This window comes from Ictidomys tridecemlineatus, chromosome 6, assembly GCF_052094955.1.
Source record: "Ictidomys tridecemlineatus isolate mIctTri1 chromosome 6, mIctTri1.hap1, whole genome shotgun sequence".
NCBI lineage: Eukaryota > Metazoa > Chordata > Mammalia > Rodentia > Sciuridae > Ictidomys > Ictidomys tridecemlineatus.
Window position 1 is genome coordinate 106,972,053 of NC_135482.1, and position 17,384 is coordinate 106,989,436.

General features: G+C 44.0%; 1 long non-coding RNA gene across 1 annotated transcript; it reads right to left on the bottom strand.

The window, feature by feature from the left end:
- Positions 1-178: 178 nt before the first annotated feature.
- LOC110598964 (uncharacterized) lies at positions 179-12,043 on the bottom strand. The gene is made up of 3 exons (XR_002484875.3): positions 11,779-12,043; positions 10,963-11,132; positions 179-564 (listed from the first exon to the last, which is right to left on the bottom strand). It is a non-coding gene; the product is annotated as an uncharacterized LOC110598964 (long non-coding RNA).
- Between the last annotated feature and the right edge of the window lie 5,341 nt (positions 12,044-17,384).

Sequence of the window (17,384 nt, forward strand, 5' to 3'; positions counted from 1 at the left end):
CCCTGGTTTCAATCCTTAGCACCACAAAAATAAATAAATAAAAATAAAAAATAAGATCAAATAATGAATATTTCAGACTTCATAGCTATACACTCTCTGACTCAACTACTCAACTCTGCCATGGGAGCACAAAGGCAGCCATAGCAATACAAATATGAATAAGCATGACTGTGTTCCAATAAAACTTTATTTACAAAAAAAAAAACAATCAGATCACAATTTGCCAAGCCCTGAACTGAGAGGAGTATCTTTTCAAGTTGGAGCCTGCAAACTCCTGGCTATCTTCAGATGTGTTGTTGGGGTGAGGTGGCCTGGGTCCAATTTTGCAAGTGTAAAACATAAAGAAAGACTGATCAAAAGCATTGAGCATAATGAATACCAGCAATTCTATGAGTGGGTGTATGCAGGTGCACATGTGTGTGACCCAAGATGAGCTGGTGCCTTCAGAAAGCAAACACCTCTAAAGTGGGGCTTGAAGCTTCCTAGGTTTTGCAAGGTCTTGGTCAGAACTGTCTGAAGAAATGCAGATTCAATGTCTGGGATTGCTGGTGATCAGCATGTATTCTGTAAAGACAGAGATGCACATTGTGAAATCAAACAGAAAATACAGAGGCCAAGGAAAGCAGAACACCCCTGAAGAAAGCCTTCAGCTAAGGCAAAGCCATTGACATTCCTCCACCTATGCAAAAACACATGGTAACTATTTGAGTATCTGTGTGTGTGTGCACGCACATGCGTGGACACATACCCGCTATCTGAACATGTGGGTAGCAACTGAGGAATTTGCATGGTTGGTTGGAATCAATAAATGTAACCGTAATAACCAAATCAGCTATATGGGTATCAACTTTCTTATTGATCTAAGAATATTCCTATATACTTATCAAGGGCAATTCCATGGTTTACATCACACTGTAGATTCTGCCCTGTGAATCAAAACCACGTATTAAATGACTGACCAGTTAAAAAAAGCAGGAAACTCAAACTTGAACTTGCCACAGCACAGAACTTGCCTCTGGACCACAGGAGTTGTGGGGGAGCATCTTGGGACAAAGAATCCCATAGGCAATTGAGTATTCCAGGCTAAGGATTTATATATATATATCCTAAAACAAGAAATCAGTGAAGTATTTCAAGTACAAAAGTGACATGATCAGATTCACATTCTGAACCTATGGCTCTGGCTATAGTGTAGAGAACAAATCTGAGGAGTCAGGGGTTAAAAATTAAATATAGGAGACTTTAGCAGTAAACTAGGCATGAGATGACATCAGATTGACCATGGTGAAGAAGGAGCCTTCTGAACAGACCTGAGAGATTTTAAAGGTGAAATTTACATATATCAGCAATATATATGTAAAAGAAGACTAGGGAAAAGAGATGTCAAGAATGACTAAGGTTTCTGGTCAGAATAAGAAGACAGCTGGTGGGGTCATTCTCTGAGATAGGAAACAGTGACAGAGGACTAGATTTTAAGAGGACAATGGTGAGTTCAAGGAACATGAGAGCTAATAAGTGTCTGCCTGATACAGTAAATTGAAGGTCAGTAAGGATTTTGGCAAGAATCGTTTCTTTGATATGATGAGGCAGAAGTGATCCTGGAAAGAGTTGGAAAAGTTACTCCACCTGAGAAATGGAGATGATGAGACAATTCTTTGAAGAAAATTGGCTAAGCCCTGCATGATGGCACAGGCCTATAATCCCAGATACCTGGGAGGCTGAGGCTGAGCAACATAGTGAGAACGTCTCAAAAAAGAAAGGAAGGGGGTTGGGGCTGTAGCTCAGTGACAGAGTGCTTTCCTAGCACGTTTGGAGGCGCTGGGTTCGATCCTCAGCACCACATCAAAATAAAATAAATAAAATAAAGACATTCTGTCCATCTACAACTACAAAAAAAAAAAAACCAAGTTTAAAAAAAAAGTAAGGGAGGGGAATAAAATTGGCCATAGGTGGAAAGCACATACAATAGATAACTAAAGGAGAGTGTAGAACAAGAGACGGTTCAGGGAATTTAAATGGAGAAAATTGAGCCTGTTAAAACCTTATGAGGTTGCTGGGGTTGTGGCTCACTGGTACAGTGCTTGCTTGTCATGTGTGAGACACTGGGTTCGATTCTCAGCACCACATATAAAAAAAAAAATAAACAAAGATCCGTAGACAACTAAAATAAATTTTAAAGAAAAAAAATAAAAACCTTATGGGACCTGGTACCATGGGGCATCCCTGTAATCTCAGCAGCTCAGGAGGCTGAGGCAAGAGGATCACCAGTTCGAGGCCAGACTCAGCAACTTAGTGAGATTGTGTCTCAAAATAAATTTTTAAAAGGGCTGAGGTTGTAGCTCAGTAGTAAAGTGACCCTGGGTTCAATCCCCAGTACCCGCTCCCCCGACCCACATACACACTATCAACATTTATTAATAAATAAATAAAGCCTCATAAGAAGAAGTTCAATTCTAGTATGGAAGAATCAGTTACTAACCAATCAACTCTCCCACAGAAAATGTCTACAAACTCTGGGCAAAACACAAAAGTAACAAACAAGAAACCCACCTCAGGACCCTGGAGAGTGAGCCCAGCAAGGCAAATTTGGGGCAGGATTCATAGTGTGAAAGAAGCACCTGGAGGAAGGTGGGTTCACATCTTTGTGGATTTTCCCTGTGTTGGCTGGAGTCCTGGAACACAATAGCTGGAATTCCAGCAGAAAGCTACTGTTTAGGACCAGAGGGTGGAGCCCAGACCAACCAAGGTTACCAAAGAATGAGAGATAAATCCTGGAAAGGAAAAAGCCAGCAAAGAGGAACCCAGCATTCTCTGCCTGCGTCTCTGACAGATGCCTGTCCCACACGTGTGCAGGGAAAACCAGAGGCAGCCCAAAACTGAGGCCCACTACAGGTAATACCGGGTCTGCAGTTTGAATTTAACCAAGTTAATTGCTGCGAAAAGAAAAAAATACAACACTTTTGGAGGAATAAAATAAAATCCAGAGCCAGGCAAGGTGGTGCAAAACTGTAATTCCAGCAACTAGGAAGCTGAGGCAGGACGATCTCAAGTTCAGGCCAGCCTCAGTATCTTAGCGAGATCCTTGGCAACTTAGGCCTGGCTCAAAAGCAAAAATAAAAAGGACTGGATTGTGGTTCTGTGGTAAAAAGCCCCTCGGTTCAATCCCTGATAGTAAATAAATAAATAAAATCTAGAGTCTTCTCACCAAACCTCCAAATAGTCAATATGTGATCCCAAATTTCTTAGCATGCAAAGAACCAGAAAAATGTGACCATTCTCAAGGGAAAGACAAACAATAAAGGCCAATTCCAAGACACTTCAAATGTTGGAAATAACTGACAAGGATTTACAAGAAGCTATTATAGCTCCAGGATAGACAGAAAAATACATCTGTAAAGAATGAACAGATAGGAAACCACAGAGGAAAAACAGGGGAAGAAAGAGAGAGAGAGAAATGGAAAATTTAGAATTAAAATAACTAGAATAAAAAATTTAAGAGCTGGGGTTGTGGGTCAGTGATAACAGCAGTCACCTAGCACATGTGAGGCACTGTGAAGCACTGGGTTCAATCCTCAGCTCTACATAAAAATGAAATTCAGAAATTGTGTGCCGCCTACAATTAAAAAATAAATATTTTTTTAAATTTACTGGATGAACTTAATGGCCATTCACTGAAGATTTAGTGTAAAGAGTAAATGAACTTGAAGAGAGATGAGCAGACATCCCTCAATTTGAAAGAGAGAGAAGATTAGAAGGAAAAAGGGAGAAAAGTGCCTGAGGACCTTTAGGACAATATCAAAATGTCTAGTGCATGAGTAATTGGAGTTCGGGAAAGAATAGAAAGAGGAAACAAGACAGAGAAAAAAAGAAATATATATATTCAAAAGCTTAGGGGGAAGAGCCATTCAGGAGGGAGAGTTGATATATGGAAAGGTAAGAGATCACAAATAGCAAAATTTTCTATGGAGGGTGGGAAGGAATGGAATTCAGTGTGAGCTTAGATATTTGGCTAAGGCTAAAAACAGAGACCACCTGCATTGATTGCAACAGGAAGGGAAAGAAGAAAAACACTGGAGCAAACATAGGAGAACTGATATGTCCAAGGTGGAAATTTTCATTTGATGGCTTCTATTTTCCTTATAAAAAAGAGAGAATGAGAGACAAGGTCACCTGCTACAGGTAGGGATGTGAAGGAAGGGCCAGAGATTTGAGGAAATTGTCAGAGATTCGAGACTGACTCAGGGAGACGGAGTTAATTGTAGACACTTAACAGGGCTTCCTAGACATACCGAGGGCCCATCTAAACCTAGTCTCTGAATGTTATGTGGAACCAATATTCTCCATTGTGCGACTTTCCCAGGCTGCCTCGGTGCAGAGTGACAGTGGATGGCTGGGGCCAGCTGCAGTTGGGATTTGTTGGATGGTATAACACAATGGCAAAAGGTCAAGGTTAGGGTATTACCAAGACTGTTATAGACATAGAATCTAAGCTCAACAAGAAGAGAAGGAAGTAAACAAGAGAATCGATGGTGTGGAGACCCCCAAACCAGAGGTGCTGATGCAGGGGGCTGGGGGCAGGGACTGTTGCAATAACAGCAGTGGAACAAACCAACTGCGGGGAAAGGAGGTGGCAGTCAGAGAAGGGAGGGGTTTGACTTGATGGTTTGGGAGCAGAAGAATTTCCAATAATGTTAAAGACCAAACTGTGACTGTGGAAGTGGACGGTTTCCAGACAGTAGACATGGTGTTTGGGGAGTTCAGTTGGACTGTTGGAAAGTTCTCCCAATCCAGCGCTGAATTTGCCTAGATCCACAGCTGTGCACAGATATAGAAAAGGATGAGACACAGCTACAGAAATGTTTGAAAAGAAGTTGGGGTTGTGGCTCAGTGGTAGAGCATTCACTTAACATGCATGAGGCACTGGGTTCGATCCTCAGCACCACATAAAAACAATTGTGGTATAAAGGTGTATTAAGAATTGTAATGCAAAAAAATAATAATAATAAGAGAGCTCATGTATAATGGCATAATTTGGTGTGAACATACTTTATATACAGAGTTACGAAAAATTGTGCTGTGAATGGATAATTAGGATTGTAATGAATTCCACTGTTGTCATGTATGTAAGAAATAAAAAAAAAATAAAGATACTGTATCCACCTAAAACAAAAAATAAATAAATATTTTTTTAAAAAGAAGAAGAAATGTTTGAAGAGCAAAACTCCAGGACTTCAGTCCTAACAGAGGCTCTTGGGAAGGGGAGAGGGTGTCATGGCCACATGATAGACACTGGGACAAATGGTCGTCTGAGGGCAATGGGAAGTAAGGAGGACAATGACTCTACCTGCCATTTTTAAGCTATGACATGGAGGAAAACCACACTCCCATGGGAGAGCTTGAAAGAATATAGTGTCTGTAGGTTTATTGCTTACCTATTGTCACATAACAAATTCACAACTCAAAACCATACTTATTTAATGTCTCATAGTCTCTGTGAGTCAGTGCCATCCTGGCCTACCTGGGACATCTGCTCAGGCTCTTACAAAGTTGTAGTCAAGGTACTGACCATTCTTCCACCTAGAAGCTTCACTAGAAGGACTCCATTTCTGAGCCCACTCGGGCAGCAGCAGGATTCATTGCTTACAGGTTGGATGCTGGAGGGTCCTGGCTTCTTGCTGGCAGCCTCCTGGAGGCTGCCCTTGCTTAGGCACGTGGGCTTCTCCAGGTTGCCTCTTATTTTACCAAGCCAGCAAAGAGTCTCTAGAATGACCCTAATGACAAGCAGGGTCTCATGTAACATAATCATAGGGGACACATCCCACTACTTTTGCCATATTCAATTAGTAGAAGCAGGTGTCTAACCAGACATCGTGGAGCTTGCCTGTAGTTCCAGCACTAGGGAGGCTGAGTCAAGAGGATTTTTTTGTTTGTTTGGTACCAGGATTGAACTCAGGGGCACTCAACCACTGAGCCACATCCCCATCCCTTTTTTATTATTTAGAGACAGGGTCTCGTTGAGTTCCTCAGGAATTTGCTCAGTTGCTGAGGTTGGCTTTGAACTTGTGATCCTCCTGCCTCAGCCTCCTGAGCTGCTGAGATTATAGGATTACACCACCTCAACCGGTATTCAAGGGGATTTCTTGAGCCCAGGAGCTCAAGACCAGCCTGGGAAGTTTAGTAATAATCTGTCTCAAAAAACAAAAACAAAACAGCAAGTTCCAGAGACACAGGCGCACACACTCCAGGGGAGGACACTAGGCAGAGGTGGGAGCCTCTTAGGGTTCATCCTCCAAGATAAGAAAGAGGAGATAGGGGTGTTTGCCAGTTGCCATAGGCAGTATAGTGGGCAAGGAAGGAATCCAGAGAGAGTGAGAACTGGGTCAGGGCAAGGAAGTACTGAGCACTTGAGGACTAGGACTTAGTACAGGATGGTACAGTGACAGGAGAAGGGCTTGGGCTGGGGAAGAAGTTGATGGAAATTGGGTTCTCTCCTTTTCTGTGCCATACATACTATGAAAAAGAAACCTGCTTGCTTATAAAAAAAAAAGTGCATTAAATAGGTTAGTTTTGTTAGCTATGTATTGATTCTATGCCCTCCAAAACCTGGCTTTTTTAAGGAGCAGATGTTTAAAGTGCATACACAGGGACCGTCTGAGAGGAATCCTGAAGATAACAGCAAGAAATGAAATGACAGCTCCAATCTCCAGTCTGAGATACGGAGGAGAGTCTGAAAACGGAGATTGCTCCTGGAGAGGGGAGCCAGCCAACGCTGACACTTTGAAATTGGAATCAAAGCCTGGTGAATTCAACAGAGTGGGGTGAAATGAAATTGTGTGACTGTCAATAAAATGACCAGAGGATGATGGTGGATAAGACATAAAAAGATTCAAAAGTGCAGCCCTGGCCAGGGAGTCTGGGATCTAAGTGAATATCTATCTTTTTATGTCATAGAAAAGTTCATTAATATTGTCACTAAAATGTACAGAGGCTGGGGCTGTAGCTCAGTGGTAGACCCCTTGTCTGGGATCTGCAAGGGTCTGAGTTTGATCCCAGCACTGCAAAACAAGGGGCAGACTTGGGGTGGAAGCTGATGGAAATGGGGTTCTCTCCTTTTTCTCTGCCATACATACTATGAAAAAATGAACACAAAATGAAAAATTCCTAAGGCAGGATAATATTTCAGAGGACTTAATAGAGGGGCTGGGGCTGTAGCTCAGTGGTAGATTACTTGTCTAGCATGTGTGAGGCCCTGGGTTCGATCCTCAGCACTGCATAAAAATAAATAAATCAATAAAGATATAGTATCCATCTACAACTAAAAATAAGTAAATAAATAAAATGAAACGAAAGCATGCTGTCCATCTACAATGACAAAAAAAAATATTAAACAACAACAACAACAAAAAGGACTTACTAGAGCTGGAATCAAATCACACACAACAATGCAAACTCATTTCCCAGCTTTCTCCCAAGATTAGACTAGAAGTGGTGATCCCTGCCTTTGGTTCTCATGTGGATAACGTGATTCCCATGACAAGTGCCCAGATATTGGTCCCTAATAGCATTCACCACTTAAAGATACAAGGTCTCTTTGGAGAGCAGCTGATTCCATTTCTTAGCACAAAAAAAATCAAAGTAAATCTGCTAGCTGATGCCAGAAGCACGTGAGAATCTAAAGATTTTTGAGGTAGTGTTAAAAGGAAAAGGGACACAGCCAAAAACAAAACAGAAAAAGCAAAGCTGAAACTATCTGAGTATCAAAAATAAAACAAAAATTTTGTAAAAATCCTGAGTCTGTAATGACAACAAAGATGGGTTACTCTAAAAAGAGGCATGTTTGAGTTCCCCAAAATGTCCACTGTTCAAATAATATACATACCTGTGTTAATCAGTTTTCCATTACTGTAACAATTACCTGAGATAAATCAATTTATAAAGAAGAAAGTTTTATTTGGCCTCAACATTTTGAGGTTTCAGTCTATGACCAATTGGCCACATTGCTTCTGGACCTGTAGCGGTACATCATGGTGGCAATGTGTGTCAGAAAGCCTGTTTACCACATGACCAGGACTCAAAAGCAGAAACACTGGAGTCCCACAAAGCCCCTGAGAGCTTGCTACCAAAGGCCTAAACTTCCCATTAGGCCACACTTCTTAAACAGCACTAACCCCACCACTCTGGGGAACAAGCCTTTAATGCATAGGCCTCTGGGGACATTCCAAATAAATACAATAATAATACCATAGTTAAGTACAGTGTTTTGTTTGTTTGTTGTGCAGTACTAGAGATTGAACCCAGGGACTCTTTACAACTTGGCTATATCCCCAGCCCTTCTTATTTTTTTTTAAGACAAGATCTTGCTAAATTGCCCAATCTAGCCTCCAGCTTGCAATCCTCCTGCCTCAGCCTCCTGAATCACTGGGATTATTGTGGGCCACTGTGCCCAGCCATAGCCAAGCTTTGTTTAATTATTAAGCTGTGAATTTCTGAATTTCTGGTACCTGAAGTCTGCAATGAGATTTAAGGGATACCCAGAGGTAAGAGATGAACTGGGCTGCATTAAAAAAGAAGTGGCAGGCTGCGTGTGCTGGTATATACCTGTAATCCCAGTGATTTGGGAGGCTGAGGCTGGGAATAGCAAGTTCTAGGCCTCAGAAACTTAGTGAGGCCCTCAGCAACTTAGCAAGACTCTGTCTCAAAATAAAAATATATAAAGGGCTGGGATGTGGCTCAGTGGCTGAGCACCCCTGGGTTCAATACCTGTCACACACACACACAAAAAGAAGTGGCAAGCAAAATTGACCAGTGGAAGCTGAACCCACTCTTAACTGCAGGCACACCCAGACCCTGTTCCCATACTCAGTGTCCAATCTCCAAGTGATTCTCTAAACTGGAATTTATGACTCTAATCTGGAACCAAATTCCTAAACCCTAAATTTGTTTTGGGGGCAGGGTGGTTCTGGGGATCCAACACTGGTCCTCACACACACTAAGAGTGTGCTCTACCACTGAGCTATACCCCATGCCTCTAAATCTTAAATTTAGGCTGATTGCTTAAATAAAATATAAAGATGATGAATGACCCAGATGTATAGATAGGTTTAAGGTTTTCAATACAGTACTGAAGGAGGTGATTTGTATAGTATCTACTGTTTGTTTGTTGTTGTTTTTTTTAAGTTGAGATAAAATTCACATAAGATTCACCATTCACCATTAACTGGAAAATTTTTTGATCTGCTTTTTAAAGTACTAGAAAAGTATAAAAGCATGTGACACGAGACTTATGATGTTAATTTATTATTTAGATAGATTAAGTTTGATGGTCATATATGTAAACAAATCTAGTGAAATCTATAAACTAAGATCATGTTTTGTGAATAATTTCTAAATTCTTAGTATTAAGTGCTTAGTGTCTAAGATTTTGTTAGATGTAAGTCGGCCTTAGATGTCAGATGTGAAATGTTTGAGGTGCTCAATTATGGTTTAAACAGTCTAAGATAATTTAATTAATCAAGCTTGTAATATTAAATGTTTAGAGAATTCATGATCGAATTGAGCTTTAATCAAGGAAAAGTGAAAGAGATTTAACATAAAAACACTAGCCTGACCCGGCCACCATGGCGCACCTCTGTAATCCCAGCGGCTCAGGAGGCTGAGGAAGGAGGATCAAAAGTTCAAAGCCAGCCTCACTGGTTCAGTGGTTGAGTGCCCCCTGAGTATAATCCCCAGTCCCCCCCAAAAAAATTTAAAAAAAATACTAGTTTGAAGAACAAAGAAACAAGATACATACGTTGAACTTAATAAAACTAGTCCTTAAAAGTTATATCTTCAATAAATTGAAAAAAAATACTGAAAATATACAAGTAACTTCAATCAATTTTCCATACATAAAAGTTCCGATTAGGGGCTGGGGTTATAGCTCAGTGGTAGAGCGCTTGCCTCGCACATGTGAGGCGCTGGGTTCGATCCTCAGCACCCCACAAAAAAATAAATTAAATAAAGATATTGTGTCCATATTTTTAAAAGTCTTTTTAAAAATAGTTCCATTCAGACATTAAAAATTCAATTGACAGTGACTTAGTAGTTTGTTTGTTCCTTTGTTTTATTTTTGGTACCAACTATTCAACCCAAGGGTTCTTACCCACTGAACCATATTCCCAACCCTTTGTAATATTTTATTTTGAGGTAGGGTCTTGCTCAGTTGCTTAGGGTCTCAGTAAGTTGCTGAGGCTGGCTTTGAACTCGAGATCCCTCTGCCTCAGCCTCCCCAGCTGCTGGAATTATAGGCCTATGCCACCACACCCAGCTGATTTATATTGGCTTAGTTTCTAAGCCAATATAAAAGTATAGACTTGGGGTGGAGGGTGTGGCTCAGTGGAAGGAGGCTTACCTAGCATGTGTAAGGCCCTGGGTTCCATCCCCAACTCCCATCCCCCAAAAAGTATAGAATGATATTTATTTGTTGAAACTTGGACAGTTGGAAAGATTGCAAATCAAATTAAAAGAAAGTGTCTCTTTGGAATATAATTTTGTGTATTCAACTTTATTGTATTTTGTGTAAAGAGAAAAGTAATCAGTTTTTGTTTTTTTTTTTAATAATTCTGCTCAAATATATACCTTTCCCAGGGAAGGAAGTGCTGTGTGTCTACCCCAACCCCCTTCTCATCTCCAAGAAAGGGGAATAACCCTGGATTGATAAGCTCAGACTGAGGGACGGAGCTTTACTCTGCACTTGGTCAAAAACTCCAGTCCTGCTGCTTACCAGACTCCATTGAAATAGAAATAGAAATCGCCCGCACACTGGGATTTCACCAGGCTGGGGTGGGCGGGGTGAGAGCTTGCCTGTCCAGTGGGTTCCAGGATGGTGCCCTGCTGCTGTCTGGAGCACACTCTGAGGCCAGAAGCAGTGCTCTTCACATGTGACTCTCTGGCACGGGCTGCCCCCCTCCCTGCCCCACTTACAGCTCAAGGGCAGGGACTTTGGACGTCTTCACTGCTGCATCCTCCGCAGCTAGAACAGTGCCAGATGCTTCCCAGGGGCTCAGGAAGGGTTTCCAGGATGAAAGCAGCTCGTCTGGGTGCTGAGCATTCACGCCAGCACCAGACTGGAGCTCCGCAGTGGTGGCCAAGTCCTAGGGGGAAAGACAGTGATGAGTGCCTTGCTAACCCTCCTTTGTACTCCTCCCTCACAGGAGGGGTACCTGGGGCCTTGGGCAGGACTCAGGTCTTCCTGTGGCCCTTGCCGTAATCCCACCTCAACGCCACTGTCATCTCTGGCCTGATCATGGGGTTCCGCAGAGCCCCAGACCAGAGAGTGTTCCTCATGGAAGGCCATGGGTGGACATAAAATCAGAGGAGGGGACACTGCAGAGGGCTAACGAACAAAATCTGGAGGCCCATAAAGCCACAAGGGGAATGTGACGAGTTGCCAAACCAGAGAGAGCAGAAGCAAATATCAAAGCCCGGGAGCACAGCCAGGAATCCCAGATCCAGGGAGATGAGAGAGCAAGTGGGCAGATTATAACTGGGGAGGGGCCGGGGCTCCCTGGGGCAGGCATCTGAGGCTTGCTTTAATCTGCCTCCAGGGGTGGGGCGGGAGTGGGTCAGGCAAGATTAAAGGGGGCCATGGGTGGGCTGGACAGAATGGTATTTTCTGGGGGTTCTTACTTTTCCAGAGCTGAACACTGGGGGGTCTCAGAAGCCTGGAGGCTGTCTTCAAGCCCAGCTTCCACATGCTGGCTGAGTCACCTTGAGCAAGTTTCTTAAAAGGAACCTCACCTTCGATTGCTGTCAGGACGGTGCAGACCCTGCATAAGCAGCTCAAGTGAGAAATCTGCACATCCCCAGCCATCTCCAAATGATACTTGGCATCCACCAGCCACGGAGGGTCTGCGTCAGGACTGGTGGGGATTTCGAGAAAGGAGTTGGAAAGAAGTCAGCCAAAGTAGTTACTGAAGAAGAAAAGCAGGATGAGAGGACCGTGCCAAACCCCGCTGTTCCCAGCCCGGCCTCTGAGGAGGGGAACTGCAAAGAGAAGCAGATCCCTTTGATACCAAGAAAGCATTTCTATGGTCACAAGACACTCAGCAGACTCAGGCTGAACATCTGATGACTCCCGATTACTTCTAAAAACGGGACGGCTGGCTGGCCAGCGGGCAGGCCCACTCTCCCCCCCTCCAGTGGGGTGGCTGTCTAATGTTTACTTCCCTTTATTCTCCACAATCTCCTGTGCCCCACGTCACCCCTGCAGAAACAAAACTGTTTTACCTTAAAGATGAGAAACCATGGATTTTCTCACCAAAAAATATTTTCTGCCTTCTTTCCCATAGGGCAGGAGAGTGGAACCCAGGGCTCATGCACGCGAGACAAGCACTCAACCACTGAGCCACCCTCCAGCCTCCAAAAGGTTTTCTTCTTACTTTCAGGACTGTCCAGGATCTTGGGGGCCAGCTCTCCACTCCCCCACCCAGCATCAGGCAGACTCAGCCTGTTCACAACCTGCCCTCCACCTGCACTCACGAGCACTGCTGAGAGTCAGGGGTCCAGGTTGAAGAAGATCTGCAGCTTAGTAATCAGGTAACACAAGGTAGTGATTTCTTTGTGCCTCAGTTTCTTCACCTATGTGAAAAGAATGCACATGCAAAACTGCACATGCCACACAACAAAGTGGATTTGAAAGTGCTTTGTAAACTGAAAAGTGCTGTCCAGAGTTGGGGGTGGTGCACACCTGTAATCCCAGTGAAGTCTGAGGTCGAAGACTCACAAGTTCAAAGCCAGCCTCAGCAAATTAGCAAGGCCCAAAGCAACTGAGTGAAACACTGTCTCAAAATAAAAAATCAAAAGGGCTGGGAATGTGGCTCAGTGGTAAAACACCACTGGATTCAATACCCAGTACTCTGTGTGTGTGTGTGTGTGTGTGTGTGTGTGTGTGTGTGTGTGTGTGTTAGGGGTAGCTTTTTTTTTTTTTTAGTTTTTATTACAGCTGTTCATGCCTTAAATGTTATGCCTCTGAATTGTTGCCAGATCCTATGATGGGTACTGGTTAGAATTAAGTTTGCTAATTACAGAAAATCAAAGTAAAAGTAACAAAAAACAAGAGAGTAGTTAATTTTTCTCTCATGTGAAATCTGTCTGGAGCTTTATGGTACTCCATGGTATCAAGGACTCAAAAGCCTTTTTTAATATTTATTTTTTAGGTGTAGTTGGATACAGTGCCTTTGTCTTATTTATTTATTTTTATGTGGTGCTGAGGATGGAACCCAGGGCCTCGCACAGGTCAAGAGCTTTTTTATTGTATTGATTTTCCGTGGGTAGCTGCCATTCCTAAGGTCATGATCCAAAAATGGCCACACAAAATCCAGGCATTACATCACATTCCCATCAACCCCTGAGGAGTCAAGAAGAATATGCCTCTTCCCTTTGCAGACACTTCTGGAAATTGCATTTCCGCTTTCTTCCAATGGCTGAACTTAGTCCCGTGACCACATCTAAGAGCGCTGTGATTTTCAATCTGTGTGACCATGTGCTCAGCTAAAAATAGAGGATCTTATCACCCAGAAGAAGGGAAAACCAGGGGGTTTCTATCACATGTGGCCCCTTCTCCATTGTTGTTTTAATCTTGTCAGTAGCATTTGACCTCTCTTCCTATAAACTCTTTTGTATACCACTGAGAACAAAAACACGCTCTCTGGGCTGGGGATGTGGCTCAAGCGGTAGCGCGCTCGCCTGGCATGTCTGTGGCCCCGGGTTCGATCCTCAGCACCACATACCAACAAAGATGTTGTGTCCGCCGAGAACTAAAAAATAAATATTAAAAAAATTAAAAAAAGAAAAAAACACGCTCTCTTGGGTTGTGGCTGTAGCTCAGTTGGTAGAAGGCCCTGAGTTTGCTCTCCAGCACCAAACAAACAAAAAAAAACACACACACTCTCTCTCTTGCTTTTCCTCTCTCTCTTGCTTTTCCTCCTCCTATTTTCTATCCATAAATATTTAAATGTCTCAACAGGATCCTGGCAACACTTTCTCTTCTCTGGCCATACTCTCCTCTCCTCCTAAGTAATCTCATTTACTCCCAAGAATTTAAACACCACTCTGGATGCCAGAGAATCCCAAATCTAGCCCTCATGGCTCACCTTCATTCCAGGGTTGTATGTCCAGCGGCTGTTTGTAATCTCCACTTGGGCGACTCAATCTTTACTCCTCATCTCCATCCACAGACTTGTTCCTCTCTAAGTCTTTTTTCTCTTGGTAAATGGCACCAGTGAATTGAACCAGGAATGTTGGAATTGGTCTAAATTCCTTACTTTCTTCTACTTCTCCATCCAAGTTCTCAGGGAGTCATGGTGCATCTGCCTGGACAATTCTCAGGGTCATCTGCTTTCTTCCACCTGCACCACTGCACTTCTGCAGCAGCACCAGCACCAGCACATCTCTCCTGGAACTGCCGCAGCAGCCTCATCCAGCCTCCCCTCATCCATTCCTGCCCTCCCATAGCCCAGCTCCACGGCAGTGAGCGCAGTAGTCTAAGTAAGTGAATCAAAGATGGTGGATTCAGCCAGGCACAGTGGCACATGCCCGTAATCCCAGCAGCTTGGGAGGCTGAGGCAGGAGGATCACAGGTTTCAAGCCAGCCTCAGCAACTTAGTTAGGCTGTAAGCAACCTAATGAGACCCTGTCTCTAAATAAAAAAATAAAAAGGACTGGGGATGGCTTAGTGGTTAAGCACCTTTGGGTCCAACCCCAGTATGAAAAACAAACAAGATGGTGGAGTCAACACATATGTACTCTGTGCCCTCTTGCAACATTTCTGAGATGACCATAAAGGGGCTATTTGTTTGTTTGGTATACACCGTACATTTATTAGTGAACATCCCTCCAAAATCAGAAACAATATTTAAAAAAAAAATGATGGCACTACTTGGTCAAGCAGAACTGGCAACTTTCATTTTTTTAAAAAAGTACAAATCTGGGCTGTGGCTGTGGCTCAGAAGTAGAGCACTTGCCTAGCACACACGAGGCTCTGGGTTCGATCCTCAGCACCACATAAAAATAAATAAATAAATAAAATAAACGCATTGTGTCCAACTACACCTTAAAAATAAATGTTTTTAAAAAGTACAAATCTGTTAAAAATTTCAATCAGTGTGGGAGACCAACCTCACAGGTGACTGAGTTAACTCCCCTGCTGGGCGAAGTGGCACCCACGCTGCTAGACTGCCCTACTCTTCTAGGGTTTGAGTGACTGTGTTTTCGTGCCCAGGTGTGTCTTGCTACAGCCCCATGGGTGGAGCTACGCTCTCCTGTTCCTTTGTAATAGAACCCCTTGCCCTGTTTAGGACAGAATCTTCCATGGAAGTGCCTGTGTGTGTCCCCTCCTCTTACTGTGCCCTTGGGTGTGGCATACCCAGGTGTCAGTCAACCTGCTGACAGTGGACATCATGAAGATAGACTCAGCCCCTGAAACCTGACCCCTTGCCTCATTTGAATAGCTTCTCCTGAATAAAAGGGGTCAGCGCGTGCTCTCGCGATCTCTCTCTTCCTGTGGACCCTTAAGGTCAGAGGAGCCCTCACAGCGACCCCAAAGAAAAAGGTACTTGTGTCTCTTGTGTGGTTATTTTGTGCAGCCCAGTTAGCCCAGTTTACCTGGAGTGACCCCCGAGCCTTTTAGTCGCAAACAGAAACCTGGCAAGTCAGTATACATATATATGTAAAATATAACATACTAGTTATGTTCAATGCTACAACCCAATGTGAATCCAACAGAATGGGAAAACCACACATTTAAGCTTTAGGAACCATTTTTTTCTCTATATATTAACATTTTTCTCAAATAGATACATGGGAAAAAATGAGGTAACTGTAAAATATGCAAGGAACAGGGCTCCCTAAAATACACACACACACACCACACACACCATACACCACACACCACACACACACCACACAGAACACACATACACGCTCTCCACACACACCACACACCACACACACACACACCAAACACACACACCCCACACAAAACACACATACATACACACATACCACACACACACCACACACACCACACACACACACCACACACACCACACACATACACCACACACACAGAACACACACACACACCACATACACATACACACACACCACACACACAGCAACACACACCACACACAGAACACACACACCACACACACACATAAACACACACCACACACAGAACACACACACCACACACACATACACACAACACACACACACACAAACACCACACACACACCCCACACAGAACACACACAAACACCACACACACACCCCACACAGAACACACACACACCACACACACACACACACACCACACACACACACACACCACACACACACACACACACCCCCCACACACACACACCACACACACACACACAGAACACAGGCCCTGGGCCCAGCCAGGCTGGGGAAGGTGCCTAGGCCAGAAGTTGGAAAATAAAGGAGTGAACAATGCCAAGCCCCCACACCCCCTCCCCAGAAAAATCATCGGTAACACGGCATCTATAGCAAGGTCGGCAAATCACAAACATCCTAAATAACTGTTCCATCCATCTTTTTTAAATGATGAGTGAAATGATAATAATCATAACGTGGTGTGCTCCCGCCGGTCCCGACAGCTGTGGTTGGAATATCGCTGGGGCCGACCCACAGTGGCCAGCGGTTCCGCCCACCCCGCAATGGCCAGGGTCTGGGGAAGGAGACGGATTTTGGAAGGGGGGTTCCTTGAGTGAAGTGGTTTTCGACCTTGCTATAGATGTAGAAGTGTCACCTGGAGTTATGTACAGTGAGACTTGGGGTTCTTCCCGGGGTGGGACCGGCTGATGGGTCCCACTGCAGGCCGGGGAGGGTGGGGGCGGGAGCCAGGGCAGCTGGGGAGGTCCAGGAGGCTGGAGCATCCCTGGGGCACAGGTGCCTGGGGCTGCCTGCTCTGTGTGCCCACCCACCGGTCATTCAGGGCAGCAGCCCAGAAAGAGGATAAGAGGAAAGCAACAGAATCCGAGAAGGTGGGGAGCTCCCAGACCCCACAGGGCTTCCTCCAGACCTGGAGGGCGGGGCTCAGGCTAAGAGATTTTTTTTTTTTTAAGGAGAAATCCTAAAGGACTAAGGAGGTAATCATGACAACACTTCAGAAGCTGGAAAGGAAATGGTTGTGATGAGTTAGAAGACCTAAGAAAGCTGATGCCTAACCCGGAGAAAGACAAAAAGGAACATGGTTCATGTCCCTCAACTCCAAGAAGCCAAGAACTGGGAGCCCCAAGTGTCTCTGAAAATGGAGGTAGTCGGATATGGTGGTGATCCCAGCCGCTCAGAAGGCTGAGGCAGGAGGATCACAAGTTGGA